Below are 27,261 nucleotides of genomic sequence, written 5' to 3'. Positions count from 1 at the left end.
ACCTAGTTCTCAAATGTAAACAGTTCTGCTATTTCCTTTTTTTGTTTGTTTAAAACCTGGTGCATGGCACGCACACCCATTTAGGCAATGTAAACAGTGCTAAGCAACCTCAGACACACCCTCTTCCTTAGGTGTGCTTAGCTAATAGCAAAACACAGGCTACTGAGCTCCAGTGTACTTACAGCAAGCATGACACACCCCCTTTTCATATTAGCTGCTTTTCCTGTCTACACCATGGTGTTAGAGCACCTACACGGTTAGGTGCAGTGTGACACTTAGAAGAAATTTGTGATTCAGTATAAAGCCCCTCATTTGCATGCACCACTGCCTTCCTCCAGAGTTACTACACTTACACTGAGCCTTTCCCCTTAGAAACCACTGTTCCCTGGTATTGTTTTCATTCTGCATGCCATTGACTATAATGGCAAAATGCAGATTTCTGTAAAAATTGACTTTCTCCCCTTTTTTTTCAGCATGATCCTGTTTGCGCGCCTCTCCACTATGCTTAAAAGGCTGAGATCAGCCAAAAATAAACTTTTATTTTAGAAAATGTGAACTATTTTTTTATGCCAGTGGCCATATATTTGGTCATTGGCATGCCTAATAAATGGAATACATGCTACAACAAAATCGCCAAATTCCTACCACAATCACCACTGTCTCTCACTTACTGAACTAGGCTGTCTAGAAATCCCTCACCTCCTTCAATGGTATCAACTCGCACTCACCCACAAACTGGTTAACCATCCTCTAAAGGTCCCATCCCTCCAATATCTACTCCAACCCTATCTCACCACCAGACCACTATGATCCAGCAACAAAAATCAGTTACAGGTTACTAGAGCCAATAACACTGCTGGAGAAGCACTATTCTCCACCGCTATAGCCGAATTATGGAACACTCTTCTCCCCACAATAACCTCTCTTCCATCATGCACCCACTTCAAAGGTTTACTTAAAGCACACCTAAAAACATGCTGGCTATGCCCTTGTAACTCTCCCCTTTAACTTCTCCCACTCCATCTACCCTCTACCTCTCTTCTACCCCACAAACTACCTTTGATTACAGCAAGCTCCAATACTTCCATGCCTATCTACTTATTATATGGCAGTAACTTCTTATTGTAACAATTGTTAATATCTGCTATGACTTCGTGGATAGAACAGGTGCTAGTTATCTACTGAATGCACTGTGTTCTTCATCTGTAACTATGTTTATAATATTTTAATTGCTAGAATTCTTTATCTGTAACTATGTCTGTAATATTTTAATTTGTGGAGCTTTTCTCCCCGGGCCTCCATTGAAAATGGACCTGCATCCAGTCGGACATTCCCGGTCAACAAATGTAAATAAATAAATTTGAGACTGTCATGCATCTGTTTTCTTATTTGCAGAAATGTATTCAGTTACTAACTGAATACGTTTCTGCAGGTTACACTATTCCTGCACAAACACTTGCCTGCATGCTGAATCACTAATTCACCTCATGTGCATGGCTTTCACCAGCAAATGAGGTAATTAGCATAAGGGAGTGGTGTCCATGCAGGAATAGTGTAGGAGTGCTTGTGCACTTCTCGGGAGCCCTTTGCTGAATCGCTCGGCGGACATATTGTGTACAGCAGCTCCTGCACTATTCCTGCTCATCGTGCAGGTGTTAATGAATCCTGGGGTATTTCTGTTTACAATATCTACAGTCAAAATGTTTATAGTACAAATGAGAATCACTGTAGTTAAACTACAAATATTAGCTGATGAGTAGAAATAATGTACACCTTGATATATTCTGCATATGTTGTCTAAGACTTTTTTGCAATGATTTTAATGTTTCACATTTTTTTAATCTGTAGGTAGTTGATTCCATATGGCAGGTCTTATTCTAGAAACAGCTTTTTCTCCAATGGCCAGTATAGATCTAGGTCTTAGCAAAGTTAAAGCATTTCCTTGACTATTTCTAAGCGGGTTTCTACAATTTGAAAGAGCCTTTTTTAGGGTTTGGCAATAACCCAGTTTAAGAGTCTTAAATATCAGAATACTTAAAAGATAAGCGGTTGTTAGTAATAGGCAGTCAGTGTCCCTTTTCATATATAATGCAATGGTGGCAGTTTAAACCAGCAAGCAGAGTGACTCTAAGTATTTTTTATTTTCAGAGCCTTATATTTTATGTGTGCTGAGTGAAGAGCTTTCAAAGGTCAATGCATATTCAGTCTTGGGAATTAGCACATTTTTGGATAAGGCCTTGTGAGATACAGAAGCAAAAAGGTGTGAAAGCTGATAACATCATTTTAGCTTTGTCAAAACTTTTGTGGCAGTATTATCCATGTGAATACTGAAATTTAGAGAAAAGGGTGAAGAACAACACCCAGACATTTTTGTTGGGAAACATGGCGTAATATTAAATTTTAAGTAATTTTATGACTATAGTAGTGCTTTCTTTCTTTCTTTCTTTCTTTCTTTCTTTCTTTCTTTCTTTCTTTCTTTCTTTCTTTCTTTCTTTCTCTTTTTTCTTTCCAAAATAGCTTAGGTGTAGAAGTGAGTGAGTTGTACCTTTGCCTTAGGAATAAAGCTTTAGTGCTATTGGTTTCAAATCTAGTTTAATTTCTTAATGCCATATATTGTTTATGGAGGTTTTGATTGATAGGTTTCTGTTTCCAAACTTTCTAGCCTTGCTCCTTTATTTAATATTGCATTTGATGACTTTGGTAAGCTAAGGCTATTTCTGCCATCTGAGCCATCTCCGTGTTGTGGGATCATCTCCTGTATATTTGAGCAGGTACTAATGAACTAAGATAGATCAACTGTGGGATTTTCTTGGGAGCATAGAGGAGTCCATGCTATACTGTTTAGGTAGCTATCTACCAGCAATGACAGATGGAGGATTTAGTTTTGAAAGGCATTTTTGAGATTATTGTTCAATAATCACTGAGAACATCTGGCAGAATATCAGTGTTTAAACATTTTTCTTTCAAGTTAGTTATTATAAAAGCAAGTGTTGTATGATTTCCAGTTTTTAAATCTGGCCTTGCAAATTGTTTTATTAGGTAATGCAGACCTAGAGTATTTAACATTTTTATAGCCTGGAGCTTTCAGGACCAAAGAGACTGAAACTGAAATCACTTAAAATTATACAATTTTTATTAATATTGGAGGGAAGCATATATATTGTTTCTTGAATTATGTTCATTGGAAAATGGTGTCTACAAAGAGATTCAAGATGGTTGCCTAAGTTTATGTGTGTGTCCATTTGGGATTGTTGCCATCATGTAGTGATGCAGGGGAGTGGTTCAGAATTTTGAGAAAAGAGCTTTGTTTAATTAAAATCATGGCGCCGCCATATGTTGCACCAGATTTATTATATTTTTATGCTTCTATAGCTTTCCCTAATGAAAGCTGAAGAGTAGAAATCATCTTTAGTCTATGTTTCTGTTAGGGCAACAATGTGGGTTTCTGAGAGCAGATGCATTCTTCCAGAAGTGTCCATTTGTTATTAATGCTACAAAGAATGAGGCTTTCAGTTTTTAGGGGCATGTTATTGGTAGCAGATTTTTTTGGGTTGCTATAAGATGACCGAAGATACAGTCTATCAAATGCGTCTTGATCAAACTTAAAACAACGAAAAGGCAAAATAGCGAAGCGGTTTTTAAGTTAATTTTTTCCCAGGGAAAGAATTTGTTTGGCCGCTTCCTTTACTTTGCCATTTTCGGCATTGTAGTGCGATCTCAGAGTTGTTATATTTAAGTGGGGGGGGGCACAGCCCCCCACTTTATGTATTCTTTCAATTTTTTTTCCTTTTTTTTTTTTTTTTGGAACAGCAATTTTTTTTCCCTTGAAAAAAATTGCTGTTCTGAGCTTTTGAGATTGTAAGCTTTCGCTTACATGGGGTCGATTATTCATCGTTCGCTTTTTTAAGCATTCAATGATATAATATAGACCTGATTTTTGGGGGTCAGGGCAATTGCAGTCAATTAGTAGCCCTGGGCTGAGGTATATGTGTCATGCTATCTTACACCTCTGTACCATGTAAAATAGTTTAGAAAGAAGACTTTGTTAGGTTCAGGGGTGATTTACTATTTTATAAAAGATAGAGCTGCAGAATGAATTGTCATCTTATGAGGTAACAAAGTTTTTGTATAGTCTTTACATACAGGGTAACTATAATATGCTAGATGGGTTCTAGTGGAGTCTGCTTTAAAATAGTGGCACAATGGGAAACGAGAGGAAGGTGAGAAGAGTAAGACATTTTATGAGAAGAAAATGTATACAATAAACCTAAATGACTTCATTATGAGATTATAGGTTATGCTGTTAGAGTGTTTTAACTGGGTAGTTGGAATGAGGCTGTAATTTATTGATGTAAAAGAGTTTGAATAGATAGCAGTGGGGGGAAGTGACTATGTAAATATAACACTAGTTATACAGGGTTGGTGAGAATGGGGGCAGGATGGAGAGCAAAGCAACGAAGAGTGTAGTATAGCAGAGAAGAGTGGCACTAACCCCCTTCTCAAAAAATAATCAAAGATGTGAAAGTTAGGCATCCTCAGTTAGCAACAACATAAAAAGGTAAAGAAGCAGGCATGTAAGTAATGGAACATCGAGTCTGACAGTTGACACAGACAATTAAGGCTTTGAGATGTCAACAGGCTACATCCTGTGGCACAGGATTTTATCACCTCATCCTTCATTTGTGTGAGCATGAGCAAGTCATTTAACCAGACAATACTTTGGGGCAACTGGGAATTCAGGCTATGCGCATTAATGGCCTCCTTTACTGCGTGTCTAGTAACTATCTATGATACCTATGAGTAATGAATACATGAGAAACAGCACAGCAAGCAGACAAAAATTATGAATTGCAAGGAATCAGTTATCCAGGTATCAGGAGGAAAAGAACTAATTAAATCTAGCAAGAGTTACTGCTCAGCTAGCCAACATTCACACTAAGGTGAGAGGCAGCAACTATGCCTCATGAACAACTGCGCTAAAATTACTGTTTATGTATTCCTTTTCAGCAAAGAAAGCTGCTGTTGGAAGGGATCCCTCTAATATCTTCCAGTTTCACAGATAAACTTACTTAAAGAATAGTTAGTTGAGGGGAAATGTCTCCTTTTCCAACGTGCAGCATGAAATTTCTGCTGCTTTGACTAAGGTTCCTTAGTGTGATAACTGGAAAAAACTTTATTCCCTTTCAGTTAAAGTTGATAAGATAAAGCAGTAGCAAGTAGTAGGAAAAGAGAGTAGGTAGCTGTGATATGATAATTTTCTGGGGGATTGACTTATTATTTCTTAACACTTTTGAAGAAAATGCAATTTGACCAATTAAAGGAGTAATTGATTTCAGTATATCAAAGCTGTTGACCTTTTAGAAATAAATAGGTAGGGGGTACAAAAGGGTAGTTTAATTTTTATCTTTTAAGTCCCATATTCTTACAAAACTGTATGCTCCTATGTGATCACTTAGTTAGATCAAAAGCAGCAACGGCATGCCCATCCCCAAAGGTGTAAGTGAGTGGGATATGTAAGAATTGAAATAGAGCTAAAGTAATCGCACCAAAAGCAGGATGGCAATTTTTTTGATTAACCAGTAGTGAATTGACTAAACCAGATTTCAAAAAGAAGTTGTACCCAAAAGCTGTATGATGCACAGGATCCCTACTAGCACTGAATCTCAAAGGCAATGTGGCCTTTAATTTCTTGTAAGTACTTCTAATAGCACCATAATAGTAGGAAAATACATGGACCATAGCAAGGCTCTGCCATTACACCTGACTAACAATGGTGACTGCCAGAAAGCGAAGCTCCTAGTTCAGGAGAAATTATTAACTATTAATGTTATCATCCAGCAACTTATTCCAGCTGGACATGTTACCATTTTCTGGAATTTACAATATTTATAGTTATCAATTTTATTTCTTCAGGCAACTTCAAATTTCATATACCTACAACTTAATATAGTTGTTCTGCTTTTAGAAAACCTGATCTGCACCCTTTTCAGTTTATAGGTTCTATAGAACTTCATTGCAGCCGCAAGGTTTCATAGTACTACCAATCACCAAGGTGAGCAAAATCTTAGTAGAAGACCATTACAAAACAGAACTACTCTTACACAGCATTTTTGTTTAACCTTACTGTTAACTTACTCACCGCATTAAGGTAAGTAGGGATTTAAAAAAAATGTATGCCCTTATAAAAGACTAAAACCTTACAAATGGTCCTGCAGCTGTTAACAGCAGTTGCTAATTAAATATTATTCAGACAGCATCAGATATACAAAGCGATCAATAAATCCATCCTAGGCGAGGATATATAGACTGTATATGAGGCATTGTTAAGCAAATAATACTATATACTTTTACAACATATCTGAACAACACTGGTATCAAAAATGTAATAAACACTGGTCAGAAATCTGGCAGTGCACTGCATAAGTTATGCAATACCAAGATACATAGCCTATGCACATCAAGCTGCTATATGATCTTTCCAAGAGGCCTTAATGTCTAGCAATTGATCAGCATTCATTCAGCTTAATCAATCAGCAATCAACAGAGAGCTACCTTTCCTTAGTTCCTGTTAAAGTCAGTAACACATGTTCACAAGACAAAGATTGCATAAGATGAACTTACCTGTCTAATACCTGCTTCCCACCTAGGAGATAAGTAAGACTGAAAGATGAGAAGAAGAGTGACTACTCAAAGGTAGTGAAGGAATTTTATGATGGAATGAGAGACGGGATAGAAGGGGTGGAGTTTGCCAAGAAAAAGTGTGAAGGGGGTAATGCCAGCTGTCAATAGATGAGAAAGAGAGTAACTATACTGAGAGTTATTAAGAAGTGTGGCAGGATTCAGCCAAGCTTTAGTAAAAAGTGGGATAGGAAGCTAAAAGTTTGAGAAAGTGGGGATAGGAATTAGTAGGCAATTAAAGAGAAAAGATGTTCTACAGTTAGGGTAAATAAAAGGGCAAACTAGAAGAGAGCGAATAAAAAGGGGGTAGAGACGATCATAGAGTGAATAAGATAGGTGTAGGGTTTCTTAAGCAGGGTTCAAAAAGAACATTCAGTGTTCAATCCCAATATGTAAGAGGTATAAAAAGGTAAACCCACCGTAAACACAATCAGCCATTTAAAAATCACACATCCCCATGTAGCAACAACTTAAAAAGGTAAAGAAACAGGTATTTAAGCAAAGGAAAACTGAGTGAGAAACTAGCCTGGAATTTCCATTGTTTTAAATACAATTCCTTAGTGTGGTATCTAGAAAACCCTTGATTCCCTTCTTAAAGAACAGTTAACTGGGGGATCACTCTCTTCAATATATAGAATGTAATTTCTGCATTTTTAACTAAGATTCCTTTGTGTGATTCTGGAAAACCCTCTATTCTCCTCTTATGCAACATATGCTTCCTACCAAGGAGGTGAAAAAGGGTAAACTACTTCTTCTTGTTCTGTCTTTAAGAAATGCATTTCCCACATTCTTCTGTCACCTTAGTTTGAGTCACAGTATTTGCTTGCCCAGGCCTGTTTCCTACCTTTCCTGTAACTAGTGTTTCAGATTCAGATTTGCTGTATCCAGTACTGTATGTAAGCTTCTGAGTCCCCCGAGTCTTTCTGTGTTGGAGGGAAGCCTTCTAGCTTATCAGTGGGAGTGGTAAGCACTAGGTAACCTGTCTACCCCATAAGGAGTGGTTCTGGCCCAGAAATTGTAGTTGTTGGCCGTTTGGGCAATCTCTTCCATCTATCTCAACTTTCTGATTTGAAAGCCTGCATTTGCACTTGTTTCTGTCCTGTAACTTGTCTAGTGCAGATACAGATTCTCAGTTTTAGCACTTAAATTTGCTTATTCATGCTCAGCACTTGTTCAGAACTTGTAAGCACTAAATAAGCTACTAATTACTATATCACTCAAACTTCCTCATTACCTAGAGGAAAACAGTTTTTGTACTTACTTTTCTCACTTGCTTTGAGAAAAACAGCTCTTGTACTCACTTTCCTCACTTATCTAAAGGAAAATAGTTTTTTATTCAGGCATGTCCAAGGGTCAGCTCCCAGTGTTCTCTCCTGTCTATCTGATGAATCTGGGCATCTTGTGGCAATGTAGAAATTGCCTCATGTATACAGACAACCCTCTCCTCCTACCACCCAACACTACAGCCTGTGAGAGATGCACTTATCTAGCCAAACTGGAGGTAAAGCTCTCTCCAACCAAGACTGAACTTGACAGTCATGAGGAGAAGGTAAACATTTGCACCACACCACACTCATCATATAGTCTCTCTAAATCTACACCACCAAAATCCACACATAGTAACACAAAAACATTCACAGAGGCTCTCAATAATAATCTGTCTAAGCAACAGAGACCTCCAAAGCAGAAATGCAAACAACCTCCATTCCCCAACACAACCCAAATGACACATAGCCCACAGACTCAGTGTGCCACTCAACCACAGCCAATAAGGCAAAACAACGTACCCAACACACTAGTCATAGGTGACTCTATAGTTAGGCACATTGATGTTCCACTCACCAGGCTAAACAAGGAGAAGGTTAATGTCAGCTGCCTGTCGGGTGCCAGGATCCACCACATAACCCACGCACTCAGGTCACTCCATAACAAGTACAAATATGACTCTGTCATTGTCCATGTTGGTGTGAATGACCTGAGATGTACCTCCCTGGACTACATGAAAAGAGACATGGAAGAGCTCTCTGATCTTGTAGCCCAGGCAGGTATGAACCTAGCCCTGAGTAGCATTCTGCCATCACCCAGAATGATACTGCAGTACAAGGGCAAAATGATTGATTTCAATAGTTGGCTAAGCTTCTGGTGTCATTCTAAGGGGATCTAGTATCTGTCTGCTTGGGATGACATGGTCGACAGACCACGATGCTTTGCCACAGATGGCCTGCACCTGTCACCCCTGGGATTCCGGATACTGGCTAAAGCTGTTGCTGCCCCTATAGTGCCTTTTTTAGGCAAGGTTCAAATAACAAATTCACCACCATAACAGGAACAGGCAAGCAAAAACTGAGGGTAATGCTACTCAATGCTAGAAGTCTAAATCTCAAAATGCACTCACTCGAGGCACTCCTTAAAATGGAGAACATCGATATCTGTGCAGTGACTGACAACTGGTTCAGGGCTCCAGAGCACCCCTGCACTACCAGGCTGTAACTCATACCACACTTTTCGGCCATGCAACCTGGACTGAAACACCAAAGGTGGAGGTGTGTCCATATTCATTAAGGATATCCACACCTCCAGGCTAGTTGCTCAGCATAATGCATCCGAAGTTATCCAAGTGCAACTAACTCTGGCCAAAACTGCAATCCAAATTGAAGCTTGCTACAGATCCCCACCATGACCCAGGATTCCCACTCCTCTTTTCTTGATGTACTGGAAAATATTAGGGTTCAACCAAACACCCTAATAATGGGTGACTTCAACTACCCCACCATTAACTGGGAAAACTACTTGTGTACCAACTCCTTAGCTCAACGCTTTCTGGAATTCATAAACTCCAATAACCTGGATCAACTTATCCACACCCCCACCAGGGGCAACAATATCCTAGACCTAGTCATTACCAACATGACCGACCGGTGTTCCACACCTGAAGTCAACTCCTCGTTGGTCTGATCCGACCATAAGCTAATCACCCTTGATATCCACATCCCGCCCGCACCCCCCATTAAGGAAACCACGGTAAAAAATTTCTCCAAAGCCAACTTCATGCTTCTTAAGACAGAAGTGGTGAGCTTCATGACACCCATGCAGATGGACAATATAGTTACAACTGCTGAATCCTACACAAATGCACTCTATAAGCACTTACACGAGTGCATGGATTGTGCTATCCCAAACAGAACCAAGACGCTATCTTCCAAAAAAAGGAAGCAAATCTGGTGGTCCCCTGCCATAAACAAACTGTACAACAGAAGGAAGAAACTGTTGCAAACAAGAGTAAAATCTGATGAGTGTAGGAGCTCCCTGGTCAGCCTCAGTAAGAAGCTGAGATCCCTTATAAGATCCTCCAAAGCTAGCTACGAAAACATAATTTCCACTAATTCTAAGGACAACCACAAAACATTCTATAGCTATGTCAAGAATCTCAATGGCAACACCCAGATCTGCTCTGAGTTACAGTACAACGGTACGAAAATTACAGAACCAACTGATATTGCCAACATCCTGGCAGATAGGTTCAGTGCTAACTTTACCCCCCCCACCCCCTAAAGGGCCCATATCTATACAGTCCCTGTAATCACAACTATGTAGGTAAAAGCTGCACTCCCTAAAGCCAAAAACACAGCATCCAACATCCCAGGCTGTGTTTTACATGAACTTCAGAATGAACTGGCTCCCCGCTTAAGCAACATGTTCAATAATAGCCTCGCATCAGGCTTTGTGCCCATTGAATGGCACACAGACACAGTTATCCCACTCCACAAAGAGGGAGACACCACTGATCAGGGAACTATCAACCTATTAGCCTGACGAGCCTGATCTGCAAGGCCATGGAATGTATCATCATGGAACTCACAAACAAAGACATTGGTAACCTCCAAACACTGGATCCCACCCAGTTCGGGTTTGTGAAAGGCAGATCATGCCTCCTGAACCTGATCAACTTCTTTGAGGCAGTCACCAAAGCCATAGATGAAGGTAAGGTGGTTCACACTGCCTATCTTGACCTCACCAAGGCTTTTGACACCATCCCCCATTCTGGAATTATAGTTAAACTTACTAAACTAGGAATAAATCCCTATGTCACAAGGTGGGTTGCCAACTGGCTCACTGACAGAACCCACACTGTAAAAGTTGCAGACTCCAAATCTGACCTCAAAGCAGTGACAAGTGGAGTACCACAGGGTTCCATTCTGGGACCTCTCCTGCTTGGTATCTACCTCTCTGAAGTACAGGCTAACACAGAAAGCCTCTGGCTAATGAAGTTCGCAGATGACTGCAAACTAGGAGCCATAGTCAAGTCCCCAAATGATGTGGACATCCTACAGAAGGGCCTCGCTGAGACAGGTGCCTGGTGTCAGAGCCATGGCCTCAAGCTCAATGCCAAAAAGTGCAGTGTCATCCCCTTTGGTAAAAACTCTGTACCCATGAACTACCACATAGGCAGCAATCTACTTAACACTGAATATGTGATAAGACATCTTGGGACTCAGGTGGACAGTAGTCTCTCCTTTGATAGTCCCATCGCCACAGTAGTCAGGAAGTCCTTCTACTTGGCACACCTCATCATAAAAGGGTTCTCATCCAGAAAAAAGGAGGTCATTGTTCCCCTCTACTTGACACTCATTAGACCCATTATAGAGTACAATGCCCCTTTTGGAATGTACCTCACAAGACATCTGCAGCAGTTGGAAATGCCACAGAAGTACCTCACAAAGAGGATTACTTGCCTCAAACAAATGCCATACACTGACCACCTCAAAAAACTCCAGCTTTATTCCATAGCATATCACCTATGCCGAGGTGATCTCTGCCTAACATATAAAGCTATGTCAATCCCAGAGCTGTTGGGCATGCTACACCTAAAGAAATCGTAATCCCTTCAAGCTACCCACTCTAGTTACCTAAACCTTGTCACCACAATAAACAGGACATGCTGGAGGGATAGATTCCTGTCCCAGAGACTTCCCATACTCTGGAACAGGCTACCCATCTATGTCAAGCAAAGTTCTTCATTATCACTCATCAAGAAAAATCTTGATGAGTGGATGGGAAATAGGAAATACACCCCAGGGATCACTTCTGTGTCTCTGTTCGACAGTGGCGCAGGAAAATAACTTTCTTGGGTGGCATAAGCCTGGGAACCTTGTTGGCTAGGCTTATGTAGGCCCTTGGACCAATAGCCTAGTACCTACCTATGAACCTATGAACTCTAATAACTCCCATTCTGTTCTAAATACTTCAGTATTTCAGTCAGAAATATGCCATAGGGAAATAATGTGTTTTTGTTTCTTATTTATGCAGCAAGGAGAAGAAAGTATGGATATAGTTATGTGCTGCTTGTACAAATAAAGACTGGGCAATTAATAATTTCTTGAAGCACAAATTCAAGAGTAAAGTGCTCTATAAGGAATGTGAGAGATGCTAACAAATATATGCAGGCAGGGAGATTCTTTGAGGCAAAGACGCTTGCCTTCCTCTTAGTGTTGTTTTAGACAATGTCAAAACAATGGACCTTCTGATATAAAGAAATCCACTAGTGACAAACTCAACGTCATACTGCTTAATGCTAGGAGCCTAAACAGTAAACTGCACTCCCTGGAAGCACTCCTCACCTTAGAAGACGCTGACTTCTGTGCAGCCACTGAGACTTGTTTCAAGGCCACCGAGAGCACCCTGGCTGTACAAGGCTACAATGCCTTTCACACATTCATACCTCAAAACAAGCATGAAAGAACCAAAGGTGGAGGTGTATTCATCTTCATTAAATCCAAATATACCTTGAGACTGGTAAGACAGTATGACTCTCTTGAGCTATTCCAGGTCCAAATAACTATAGGCAAAATTCCCTACCACATTATTGCTAGCTAAAGGTCCCACACCATGAAACAGAGAAGCACACCGCCTACCTGGACTTGCTAGAGTCACTCAGTATACAAACACCTCAGTCATGGGAGATTTCAACTATCTTTCCATTGATTGGGTGACTTACATGAGCACAAACATGATTGCTCTGAGGTTCCTGGATTTTGTTAATTCAAATTCCCTGGAACAGTTGGTCTGCACTCCCACAAGGGGCTTAAATATCGTAGACCTAGTGCTCACAAACATGGGGCAGTCAGTCACTGCACTACTCCCTGTATGTTGCCATATCTGGTAAAGTCAGACAATAAATCAGTCTCGTTTAAAGTAAAGATCAGGCCCGACACCCCCACAGGAGCAAAGCAAATTGAAAAATTTCTCCAAAGGAAAATATAGCCTACTAAGTGATGGTATAAAATAGTATAACATGTTTTTAAGCCCCTGCTAACACAGCCAACAATGACTCCTATGCAGAAGAGTATGCAAATGCCCTATATAATAACTTAAACAAATGTATTGACTCAGCTGTACCTGACAACACTAAAACCAGGTCCTCCCGAAAAAAAGCCACTGTGGTGGACTGTAAGTATAAATAAGATATAACAAAAGAAATAAACTGATATCTAAGATTAGGAGGAAACTTACTCAACAGAGGAAGAATACCCTCCACAGCCTGAACAAGCAAATCAGATATCTTGTAAATTCCTTTAAGGTAAGGTACGAGGCTAAATTAGAATCCCTAGGTAAAGACAACCATAAGGCATTCCTTATCTACATCCAAAACTTAAAAGGGAATGCTTAGTTGTGTACCAAACCTATAGTGGACAGTAACACTCACACTGAACCTGAGGAAATTGCCAACATGTTAGCTGACAGATTTGGTAATAACTTCACCACTGGGTCCCTACCAGCCATACCACAAAGCACTCCTGACACCAGTCCTCTACTGAGTAGCTCCAAAGAGCAGGTCATACAAACTCTCTCCAAGGCCAAAAACATGGCCTGTATGGGACCAGATAACATCCCAAGTTACTTACTAAACAATCTAAAACAAGACCTAGCTGAACCACTTGCCACTCTCTTTAACCATAGCCTAAGCATTGGATTTGTTCCGGCAGAGTGGAAAACAGCAACAGTAATCCCCTTGCACAAAGGGGGCTCATCAACTGATCCAGGAAACTATTGACCCATAAGCCTAACCAGCCTTATCTGCAATGCCGTGGAAAGAATCATCATGAACCTTATCAACAAGGACACAGGTGACCCTCAAACTCTTGACCTGACCCAATTTGGTTTCATCATAGGTAGATCTTGCTTATTAAACATGGTGGACTTTATTGAGAATGTCACCAAAGCCCTGGATGAGGGCAAAGCAGTATATACCACCTATCTTGAGTTAGCCAAGACATTTGACGCAATCTCCCACTCAGGGATCATTAAGAAACTCTCCCAGATCCTACTTAAGAGTGAACTGACAAGCTACCATAAAAACTATAGACCAATAACCTGCCTTCCGATGATGTATAAAATATACATGGGAACTGATGCAGACAGAGTTTATAGTCATTTAGAAAAAACTCAATTATGGCAGTAGAACAAAAGGGCAATAAAAGAAAGTCATATGATACAAAGGTTCATTTGTTGTTAAATAAAGTCATAGTGGAGAACTGTAAAAAGGGGAAGAATCTAAGTATAGCATGGATTGACTACAAAAAAGCATTTGATAGTATCCCACATTCATGGATAAAAGAGTGCTTAAAAATGCATAAGATACCCCCCACTGATTGACTACATTACAGTGACCATGAAACAGTGGCAGGCCACTTTACAATTAAGTCACGATAAAGGATAAATTATTATCCCAGGGATAAAAATTTGGGTTCCTATCAGAAGCACGAATACTTAAATTAGTGAATGCTCTTTTATTGAACTTTAAAATGCGAACCTGAAAATGCGGAAGTGACGGAACATCGATTTTTTTCCCATGGGAAAAAAAATCGATGGGCTGTTCTCTGGACTTTGCTGTTTTCTCCAATGTGGTGTGATCTCGGAGTTGGTATACTTAAGTTGGGGGGCTGTGGGGGGGTGAAGCCTGCCACTTTATTTTGCCTGTACATTCTGGTTTTTTTTTGGATCACCAAATTTTTCCCTGGGAAAAAAAACACTGATCTGTTCCTTCAACATTTTAAAGTTTCGCTTTTTAAGTTTGACAAAAGAGCATTTGCTATTTTTAGCATTCATTCTTCTGATATAGATGCAAAAAATGATAGGGGGATATTCTTGGGTGACTGTCACCACTGCTGTTATGCCTTGCCCTTTACCCATTAAGCTGTCTACTTTACAGCTTAGGCCATGGCTATAATTTGGCTTGTAGAAAACAACAAAGTGTAAAGACTTCTCATCTTCTCTGTCAATGATTTAAAACTGTATAGCACATCAGATGAGGAAATGAAAGTACAACTGCAAGTTGTCAAAACCTTTTCAGATGATATAAGAATGTCATTTGGTCTTGATAAATGTGCAAAGGCAACCTTTAAAGCAGGAAAACTGCAGCACCAGGAAAACGTCAGTTTGGGACAAGAGTGTGATATAAAAGAACTTGAGCAAGAGGAAGTATATAAATATTTAGGAATTGATGAAGGATCAACAATAAAATATGAACAAATACAAATAAAACTTAGTAAAGAATACTTTAGAAGACTTAAGTTAATCCTGAAAACAGTGTTGACATCTAGGAACAAAATCCGAGCTATAAACCAACTTGCTCTTCCTGTCCTAACTTACAGTTTTGGAGTGATTGACAGGCCCCAAAACATGTTGGATAGATTAGATAGGAAAACAAGAAGGGTGCTTCATGCTCACCAAATGATTTATGAAAATCACTACATACCGAGGTTATATATTCTCCATTCTGAAGGAGGGATGGGCCTCCTTGAAATTGATTACATGTATAGATCTGCAATTGTGGGACTCCACACATATCTGCTGACCTCACAAGACCCAAATGTAGTGAAACTTTTGAGGAGAATAAATGTAAGATGACTTCTCTGCTTAATCTAGTAGACGCATATCAGTGTCAAGCAGGAATGGAAATCAAACCTGAAGTAGATAAAAATAAGGCAGCAACTGAATGTGCCAAAAAAACAAAAGAGAGAATATAAGGTGAAGGACCAAATAAGAAGGCAAGAAATGTGGAAAATGCATAAATATAATTGCAAGTATAGAAAACTTCTGGAAGAATCTCATGTTGATCAGGAATGAACACAGGAATGGTTAAGGAGAGGTGAATAAAAATCAAGAGATGAAAGGCTAATATTGGTGGCCCAAGATAGTGGCCTACATACACACTGGTTTACAAAGTCCATTGAATGTGGGAGAAACAGACAAATATAGGCTTTGTAAAACTGAATTGGAAACAGTCACACACCTCATTGGTGGTTGTGACATACTAATAGCAGAAGGACTCTAGAGTGAAAAGCATAATAATGTGCAAGATTGTTGCACTGGGGATTGTGCAAACATTATGGTATTGAAGTGGTTGAAAAACACTGGAAACAATAGCCACAAAGAATCATAGAAAATTATGAAGTTTGCATCACATGGTGTGATGCCCGTGCCTGGCCCAGCAATCAAGGAGCCTCAATCCTCACCACTAACACCGGTGAGGGGCATCCATATGGGGAAAGGATAATAAATACACATGCAGTGAAGTACAATTTCCCTTAAGGGCACACAGAGATCACAGTCAGTCTGGGGGTGGTTTCTCCCTTTCTTTCCAGGTCCCCAATCAGACTCCCCACTTGCACACCTATAGGGTCCAGATTTCACCCTAGTGGGCAAGCTAAAACCTTCAGCACCCTCTATGTCCAACTGTTGCTTCATGTCCCTACCCAAGTATCTGACACACACACTTTGAGATAAGAGTTATATACAACCACACAGACACTCCTGGGGAAGGCTGGCACAGGTTCTCCAGTTGTGCCCCTTTTACCCAGACTATACGGTAGAAATCACTGCCACCACCCACTAATATTTATCATGTCTACATCATATTATCTTATGATGTAAATAGCGAACACTATTTCATCATACTGATAATATCGAAAGAACAAAATATTGAACAAACGGAACAGCAAATTTTTTCCCAGGGAAAAAATTCGCTGCTCCGTAAAAAAAAATAAACTTAAACACAAATTTAAGTGGGGGGCATCACCCCCTACTTAAATATAACAACTCTGAGGTTGCACCATAGTGGAGGAAATGGCAAAGTCCCGAAGACGGACCACCGAATATTTTCCCTAGGAAAAATTTTGATGTTCCGTTACTTTGCTATTTTGCCATTTTGACTGTATCGGATTGACTAAATAGCATTTGCTATTTAGTCCATTCGCTAGCATCATATAGACCCTATTTATCAGCTACTCAAAAGCCCTTAAGAAAGGGTGTTCAATTATACTGTGCAATACTATTATCCAAATGTTAAGTGCAACTAAACAGTCAAGGCTTATTTGGAGTGACTTGGACAGTATCACTACATCCATGCAATGTACTCTAGAGCTTAAATTATCTCTACACAAAACAGCCACAGTTGAAAGGTTTAAAAATATTTAATAATAAATAAAAACACAAGACAATACTTCTTACTACACAGTGCTAGTCAAGAGTTCAGAGATCACAGATAAACACTTAAAATAATACAGTAGAATAGGTCTGATATCAACACAAAAAAACACTTAGTCTAATCTTCCTATTTCCTAGCTATTTCTAAGAGAAACACTAAAGTCTTAGATCCTACTTACATACTGACACAGGCAGAGTGGTGAGTTGGATGTTTTCAAGACAAATGCTCAAATGCTCTCATTCTTTCTCTCCTTAAATTGATAACACAGTACTACTGATTCATTTCAGATTACATCATTTCTTTCTGTTTCCCAGGCTACAGAACTCAGAGGTTAATAGCCCTTTTGATTTTGCAGGTGGTCAGGAAGCCAGAGCAATGAAAGAAATTATACATGCAAATTCTAGCCATTAACTCTAGCCTCAAAACAATAGGCATAATGCCTCCCTCTAGACATTTCGGCTCCAAGTTTTAGATCAAAGAATTTCCCAATGCTTGACTTATCAGCTTTCCTACAGCAGAGTGCACTGTTACATTTTTGCAGTTCCACATCTAACAGCATTTTCTTCCGTTTAAGAAAACAAGCCTGTGGCTTACATTAATATTTACAAATGACAGAATTATCTACAAAATTCTATCTGGCTGGGCTGGCAGCCTTTATCTATCTTCACACATCTCCTCACCTGGAGAACTCAAAGTTAGTTTTTCAAGTGACCTTGAGAAATGTTGTTTGAGAGGGTTAGGTCTATCTGAGTATACCTTACCCCATTCCCTGTCTTGAGAGCCCATCTGCATTGGCATTGCTAATCATACTGTGGTGCTGCACTGACATATCATATGCTTGCAATCCTAGGCTCCATATTAGCAACTTGGCATTTTGCTGGCTGGCTCTGTTTAACTATGTTAGGAGATTGTGATCTGTTACTACAGTGAATTGTCTTCCATACAGATAAGGCTGAAGTTTCTGCAGTGCCTACACTATAGCTAGACATTCCTTTTCTACAGCTGCATAGCATTCCTCCCTGTGTTGGAGCCAAAGACTGAGATAAACCACTGGGTGCTCTTCTCCCTCTGAAGAAATCAGGCTAAGTACAGCCCCCACTCCATGGTTTGAAGCATCCACCTGCACAAAAAATTATTTGCTGCAATCTGGACTGGCTAACACAGAGGGGTCCTCCCAAAGCTCCTTAAGCTTCTGGAATGCCGGTTCACATGCTGGGGTCACCACTACCTTATCTGACATGTTCTTCCTTGTCAGGTCTGTGAGGGGAGCAGCTATGGTAGTATAACTGGGGATGGACTTTCTGTAGTACCCTGCTTTCCCTAAGAATGCCCTCACCTGCTTTTTGGTAACAGGTGCAGGCCATGCCTGAATGGCTTTTACTTTGGCATGTTCTGGTCTGATCTTACCACTCCCCATTCTACGTTCCAGGTAGGAGACCTCTGGCATACCCACCTGACATTTGCTGGGCTTAATGGTCAACCCTGCCCTTTGTAGTCTGCCCAGCACCTCCCTGACATATTGAAGGTGCTCTTGCCAGGAATGGCTGTAGATGGCAACATCATCTAGGTAAGCAAGGGCAAACCCTCCTGCTCCTGCCAGAATATGATCTACCAGCCTCTGGAAAGTTGCTGGGGCATTTTTCATCCCAAAGGGCATCTTTGTGAACTCATACAAGCCAAAAGGAGTCACAAAGGCTGACCTCTGTCTAGCACTGGGAGTCAAGGGCACCTGCCAGTAACCCTTGGTAAGATCAATGGTTGTAAGATACTTAGCCCCACCCAGATGCTCTAGGGCCTCAGCTGTCCTAGGCATGGGGTAAGCATCTGACTCTGTGTGACTATTTAATTTCCTGTAGTCCACACAGAACCTGATGCTGCCATCCTTCTTTGGCACCAGCACCACTGGAGAGGCCTAGGGACTGTTGGACTCTTGAATTACCCCTAGTTCCAACATTTCATGTATCTCCTCCCTCAGAGTCTGTTTGACTCTCTTAGGCACCCTATAAGGGGCCTGCCTAATAGGCCTTTGGAGTCCTGTATCCACCTGGTGCTGCTCCAGGTGGGTGCACCCTGGTTTCCCAGTGAACATGTCTCCAAGCTCCTGTAACCCTGCTCAGATTTCTCAAATCTGGGTAGGACATAGAAGCTGGGACATTGCTACCCCTTCCATTGAGGTGTCAGTCCGAGACTCACTGAGGAGATCAGTCACCAGATCTCCCTCAGACTCCTCCTGCAAGCCACTGCAAATGCTCAGCACAAGGGCCTCCCTATCATGGTAAGGTTTCATCATGTTAACATGGTACAATCTGTGCCTCTGCCTCCTGCTTAGCAGTTCAACCATGTAGTTAACATCACTTACCTTTCTTACCACCTTGTAGGGTCCCTCCCAAGCTGCTTGCGGCTTGTTGTGTCTGACAGGAATGAAAACCATTACCTGCTGCCCCACAGTATACTCTCTAGCTTAAGCATTACTGTCATACCACACCTTTTTCTGTTGTTGGACTTCTGCCAGGTTCTCCTGGGCCAAGCCCATGAGTTTCCTTAGCCTTGTCTTGAGGTTTAGGACATATGCCACAACAGACTCCTTGTGAGATTCACAGTCACCTTCTCACTTATCTCAAATTAAATCTAGAGGTCCCCTCACCCTATGCCCATACAGCAGCTCAAAGGGTGAAAAACCTGTGGCTTCCTGGGTAACCTCTCTGTAAGCAAACAACATATGGTGGAAATATTTGTCCCAGTCCCTCTTAAACCAGTCTGAAAATGCCTGTAGCATGAACTTGATTGTAGAGTTTAACCTCTCAACAAGACCATTAGTCTGGGGCTGGTAGGGGGTGGTCTTCATGAGCTTCACCCCACAGTACTTCCACAGACAAACCAGCAGGTCTGACATGAAATTGGCACCTCTGTCAGTCAGCATTTCCTTTGGGAAACCTACCCTGCTGGAAATCTATAACAAAGCATTTGCCAACTTTTCTGCCTCAGTGGAGGACAGAGCCAGTGTCTCAGGGTATCTTGTAGCATAATCTCCACAATATCCATAGCTACCCTCGGTAGTGGCTCCTCAATCACAGGCAAAGGCATCAAAGGAGCTCTCACCTTGTCTCCTGCCTTGCCTACCTTTTGGCACTGCTCACAGGTCCTGCAGTACCCTGTTACATCTCTGGAAATTCCAGGCCAATAGAAGTTCTGCATAATACATCTCTTTGTATGTTTTACACCCATATGACATGCAAAGGGAATATCATGTGCTATGGCTAGAAGTGCCAGAGAGTAGGCTCTAGGCAATACCAACTGCTGTACCCTCTCACCTTCTAGCCCTCCCTCAGGGGTCCACTCTCTATACAATAACCCTTTGTCCCAGTATACAGATTCCCCTTTCCCTTGAGAATCAGGTCCCTCACTAGCTACCTGCCTCAGGCCTTGCAATGTAAGGTTTGAGAGCTGAGCCTGTCTCAACTCCCTCTGTGTAACCCTTCCCAGCTCCCCTTCTACAGGAAGTCTGGCATCCTCTGACAGTGGTGCCTCACTGTCAGCCTGGGTACTACTACGCACCTCTACCTTTGTAGTCACTCTGTCCAAGGGAATATTAGTACCCACAAGCAGCTGTGGCTCACCTTCAGTCTCACTACTACAGAGTAGCTCCATCCCTGAAGTAACCACCTCACCAGTCCTAGCTGCAAGTATGCAGTCTGTTTGGGTCTCCCCAGGCTACCAGACCCACATGCTTGTCTCGAAGCTTGACTGTGTGTAACTGCATTAACACATGGTACTGCCTCATCAAAATCCTTCCCTATCAGGACATCTGCAGAATGGTAGTTTGGTACCCTTGTTGTCTCAAGACAACCTACTATTGGCATTTTGTTTTCCCCACTTACTGGCTCTCTCACCTTTTGTTCCACACCTTGCCTCCATGGACATCTGTATGCCACATGGCCCCACTGGTTGCATTCAAAACATTTAACCTTAGGTCCTGGATGTGTACCTGGACTAGTGGCTTCCCCTGCTACTGGCAGATTCTATTGGGGCAGTCTGGGCTGCCCACCATGGGTTATTTAGACCCATGAGCAGTACTAGGGGCCTCTTTCCTGTGCAGGTATGCCCTTCTTGCTAGGTATCAGTCTCCCTTCTTCCCCAACTCATCTAAAGTAGCATATTTTCTGTCAGCTAACCAGATCCTCATGTCCTCAGGCAAAGTGCTAAGGGCTTGTTCCCTCATCAAAACGTCTGCCAGCCCCTCACAAGTGGTGACCTGACATCCACTCACCTACCTATAAAAATAAGTGCTCAGTTCAGCAACATATTCACACACACTTTCATCTTCCTTGCTTCTATGCTCATGAAACTTTTTCCTATACTTTTCAGGTGTTAGCTTAAAAAATTCTAACAGGCAGTTCTTAACAACAGTATAATCAAAACAGACAACGTCAGACATTTTAGACAACACAGTTACAGCATTACCATGGAGTAAGGGGGTCAGGAACCATACCCAGAGCCTTTGGTCAACATCATACTGTTTACATACCCTCTCAAACATATGAATTAGACTATCAAAATTATCCCCCTCTTTAAACTGAGGAAGAAATTTACTGACCTTTTGTGCTTCTGGGGTCCAGTTACTCCCTTCCTCATTACCTCCATGACTCTGGTGAAGAGTCAACATTTCTTTCTCATGCTGCCTCTTCCTCTCCTTTTCCTCAGCTTCCAGGTGTAGCAGTTTCGCATTCTCCTCAGCCTGTAGATGTCTCAAGTCTCTCAGCTGCTTCTATTTCCAAACACCTGGCCTCCAACTCAAATCTCTTTAGCTCCAGATGAATTTTTAAGTCCACTGCAGAAAGGTTGAGCTGTCCATTCTGAGTGTGGCACATCCCCACTGCCAGTCTGATCATCCTCGTGGTTGCTGCTTTCTGATGCAGCTGTGACCAAAGCTGCAATCATGTCTGCCTTAGTCAGGTTTCCATGCACCAGTCATCTAGCCCTGCACATCTCAGCCAGCTGGCTCCTTGTCAACTTTCCATACTTCTCTGCTGAAATGCTGCCTCCTCTCCCTGACTAACTAAGCTAACAAAAGAAATAAAACAATTGTGATCTGAACTCTGAGTATTCACTAAGTGGCTGATTTAGAGTAGAAAAACAACTTCAGTGATCACTGTACACAAGCTACAGGAATTCACTCTACCCACACCACTACAAGCCAATTAGTATTTGCCAATCAATTAATATGTGATGTGGAAATCCCACCACTGCCAAATAATTAATATGTGACACCCATGCACTGGCCCAGCAATCAAGGAGCCTCGATACTCACCACTAACACCAGTGAGGGGCAACCATATAGGGAAAGGATAATTACACACACAGTAAAGTACAATTTCCCTTAAGAGCATGCAGAGATCACAGTCAGTCTGGGGCTGGTTTCTCCCTTTCTCTCCAGGTCCCCAATCAGACTACCCACTGGCACAGCTATAGGGTCCAGATTTCAGCCTAGTGGGCAAGCTAAAACCTCCAGCATCCTCTCTGTCCAACCAGTGCTTCGTGTCCCTGGCCAAGCAGCTGACAGACACAGACTTTGAGATAAGAGTTATATACAACCACACAGACACAGACAGTGGTTTTTATTTAGATATGTTACCAATACATTTAACCCCACACGAATTGTAGAAGGAGTCATTACTTGGCACAATGCGGGTGCTGCGAATGTCACTTTTGGCTGACATCAAAGATTGAAATAATACTAATTTCACGAAATTTAATCGTAGTTTGATTTAGGAATGGGGTCCATTGCTGTCATGGTATTAGAAACCCAAAAGGCTTGGAGAAATTAAAAAACAACTTGGGATTAAACCTCAGCTTTGGCCGGCTAAGAACTTGCTGTATTCAACTGGACGTATAAGAGAATTTAAGTACCTTTATCTGCACTTTTTTTTTCAAGAAAATACAGTATTTAAATGTTTTTAACTGTGTGGAAGAAGGAAGACTGACTGAACTGAAAGTTAGTGTTAGCTGAATTTGTTATTTGCTTGTAATTACAGGTGTGTGGGTAGCCATTCTTTAGATTTCTACGATTTCCTCCTGTTGGTACAGTGTGAAATATTTTTATTTTCTACCTATTCTCTGGTTAGCTAAGAACTTTTTGCCGGGCTCTGAACTTGCTGTATTTGGAAGAGGTATTAAGATCTTTTAAGTGTTTTTTATTTAAATTTTTTTTTTCAATTTTTTGATTTATTTAAAATTAATTTTAACTGTGTGGAATGAACTGGAAGTTAGTCAGTGTTTGCTGAATGCTGTTATTTGCTAGTAATTTGGGGTGGCAGGTTCCCACTTTGGTTAATTGTCCTTGCCTATTTCCTGGGTACAGTGTGAAAACTTTTCTGTTGAAATATTTTCTGCTTAAAAACCTCAGCTTTGGCTGGCTAAGAACTTGCTGTAGAAAACTTTGTTATAAGAGAAATTACTTTACTTTTTTAATTTTTTGTTTTTCAAGAAAAATTTTAACTTTGTGTGAAATTTATGTGTGGAAGGAAAATTAACTGTCAGTGTGTTAGTCATACAGGTGTTGCTGAATTTATTTGTTGATAATTAGGTACATGTGTTTGGACATTCTTTTTGATTTGAATCCTTGCCTTGTTAAAATGTAAGTGTGAAATATTAAAACTTAAGCTGCTCAGCTTTTAATGGGTTGCTGACTTCAAACTTATCATAAGAGAATTTAAGAGAACTTTATCTGCACTTTTTTTTTTCTTTTAACTTCAAGGATTAAATTAACTGATTTTATAAGTGTTGTGGAAGGAATATTAACTGAACTGGAAGTTAGTCAGTGTTTGTTGAATTTTGTTATTTGTTGCAATTGTTGCCAGTAGTCCTTGATTTACATTTCTGTTCCTTTCCTGCTCTATTTAAGTGGCACAGTGAAATATTTTCTGCTTAAAACCCCTCTACTTTGGCTAAGTAAGTGCTTGTATTTACTTTTTTTCATTAGAAAGTACCTTTAGTACTTTTATCTTTTTTTTCAAGAAAATACAGTATTTTATTTTTAATTAACTGTGTGCTGAATTTTGTTACTGGAAGTTAATTAGTGCGTTTGTTAGATTTTGCTATTGCTAGTAATTGCGTTAGTGTGGGGGGGTCATTTGTGTTTTATCTTTGATTTCCTAACCTGCCTACAGTGTGAAATATTTTCTGCTTAAAACCTCAGCTTTATCAGCTTAAACTACCAGCTTAACTTGCTTGGATCAACTGGAGAGAACTTAAGTACCTTTTACTTACTGTTTTTTTTTTCAAGAAAATACAGTATTTAAATTGATTTTAACTGAATAAAGAATTAACTGGAAGTGTGTTAGTTTTGACTACGCTCTTCCACCTTGCCCACCCACCCCCTCTTGTTAATTTGTGGTGCCTTTAATCTGCTTGGTGCTGCTGCCTGCTTCCTTGTACATTTGTGTTTGGTTACCTTCTGGGCCCATCTCAACTCTCATACTCAACTGAGTGCAGGGAATTCATATCTGATTTCTGATTTCCCTACCTTGTACAAAAGAACAAAAAAATAAAGGTAGAAATGGGCCCTGTTTGTTTCCCTGTTTGTTATCCTGCCTTAGACTATTTGTTAGCCTTAGCCCCTCTGTGTTGTGTGTTGAGGAAGCCTCTAGCTTAGTTTTTTTTTTTTCTTATAATCACGTTTCTAGTTTTCTTTCTTCTAGTCTGTTTGTTTGATCTCAGCAATCAGTCAACTTTTAAAATTCATCTGTTTTACTGTACTTGTGTTTCTACCTACTTTTAACTTTCTTGCATTCTGTTTTAACCAACTTTTTGTATCATTTATTTGGTGTAACTCTTATCATTGTAATTTGGTTTAAGTGTTTGACTTTCGGACCAGTTGTTTGCACTGAGAGGACTTGCTGTTCTGTGGTAGTAGTGGCAATTCTAGTAGTGTACATCCTCTGTGTTGGGAACTTCTTTTTTAGGGCTCAAGAGTCTACATCTAGTGTTATTTATTCTGGCTTAGTTTTAATGGTTTAGTCACCACTTACTTTTTCTTAAGAGGGGGTTTGTGGTCTGCACTCTTGTGGGAGACTGACGTGGGAGTCTTAGCTGGAGCTGGGAATTCTTGGTTAAATATTTATAGTGCATGCATATCTGAACCGCGATGGACTGAATCCGCGCTCTTACTGAAGTTGAGCTGGATTACTTCTGCATTCGCCTGCTTATCTTTATTTGTTTGTGTAATCTGTTTGTGTAAATCCAGGCATATCCAGGCATATCTAACTTGTATTCTTGTAAAAATTAAAGTAACTTTATTAAACTTGGTTGCGGGTTCTAAGTCTTGGTATCAGGACCATTAAATTTTTGAATTGGGGCTTAAGTTGGTTGTTTTATGTGGCATGTACTGTATGCACAGGACAGGGTGCTTAGGTTTCTAAGATTGGAAGTGCTGATTGAGGAATTTAGTGTCTGTTATTTCTAAGTGTTATAGTTCTGGGCTTCTTGGGGCAACCCATAAGTCACTAGATGTGTAACAACTGCTCACCACAGAATTCACAATGTCAAAGTTGGGGAGTCCACCTCCACCAGTAGCCCAGTTAACATTAGGGTATCACAAGGATCTGTGCTGGGCCATTTACTATTTGGAATCTATTTGTCAGAGGTCCAGGCAAAAGTAGATGGCTTATGGATTACCAAGTTTGCAGATGACTGCAAACTGGGCACAGTCATTGAGTCCCACAATGATGTAAACATATTACAGAAGAGACTGACACAAACGAATGATTGGTGCCAAAGTCATGGACAAAAACTAACAACAAAAAAATGCCTCATTATCCCCTTTGGCAAAGAAGTAGCCCCTGCTAATTAGGATATAGGTAGCACCACTCTAATCTAAAACCCATTGGTACAAGACTTGGGAATACAGGTTGATAGCAATCTAAACTTCAATCATCATGTATCTATAATGGTAAGGAAAGCCTTGTACACTGCACATCTCATAAATAAGGGCATCACATCTGAGACAAAGTAAGTTATAGCTCTGCTGTACTCGACCCTTATCAGACCACTAATTGAGTACAATATTGCCTTCTGTATGTACCTCACCAGATGCTTGCAGCACCTGGAGAGACCACAGAGGTTTCTAATCAAGAAATCCAGGACCTGCAAAATGTGACTTACATGAAAAGACAGAAAGACCTGTCACTGTACTCTGTATCATACAGGCTGCTGAGAAGCAACCTGTGCCTGGCCTACAGAGCAGACTCCGACACTGCCCTATAAGAAATGCTGCACATCTGCAAATCAAATGGGACAAGAGCCACTCACTCCATGGATCTCAAGCTTTCCTGTGACATTAACAAAACATGTTGGAGAGACAGCTATATCTCCCAGAGATTGCCACTCCTCTGGAATAAGCTCCCAGTTCACATAAAGCAGAGCTCCTCAATGACTCTATTTAAGAACAACATTGACAAATGGATGGGTGGTTGTAAATTTACCCGGGGTGGCACCAATGTCCCTCATGGACAGGGGTAGTTGGTACTGACCATAGAATTGCTCTTCTAACAATGACCATCTAACTTTGGTCAATTAGAATACATGGGTTTTTTACATAGCTAGGCTTGTAAAGGCGTTAGGGCCATTAGCCTAGTAACCTTGTAAACCAATGAACCTATGAAGCTGCTTGATGTAAATGTCAGACCTGGCACTGTAAGCAGGAAAACTGCCTGCAATGCCAGGTCTGACATATAGGGGGAGATGTATGGCCACTAGGTCTAACACAGCAATAATTTCACTTGTAGTGTAGAATAGTGTATCCAGAAATGAAAGACAGTATTGTTGGTCATGTCCATATTCATACTAAGAAGAGGGACAGGGATGTGAGGGTCACTAGCCCACCAGGAAACTCTGTTTCTTTTTAAGTATAAACAAATGTGAACCATTCCTGGGCAAGTTTAAGGGACATCTCAAAGTAAATACAACCACACATGGGTGTTGATCAAGACCCCCTTCCAAATCCTAACTGCTGCAGAACAAAAAAGTGTGTGTAGTTTCTTTTGCACATTATTATCTTTGTTGTATGTTATTAGTTGCTTTTTTTTCTTTCATGTAGTTTT

Source organism: Protopterus annectens, chromosome 2.part1 (assembly GCF_019279795.1).
Source record: "Protopterus annectens isolate FY-2018-M chromosome 2.part1, PAN1.0, whole genome shotgun sequence".
Lineage (NCBI taxonomy): Eukaryota > Metazoa > Chordata > Ceratodontiformes > Protopteridae > Protopterus > Protopterus annectens.
The sequence above is the reverse complement of the archived record's forward strand: the minus strand, read 5'-3'. Positions refer to the sequence as shown.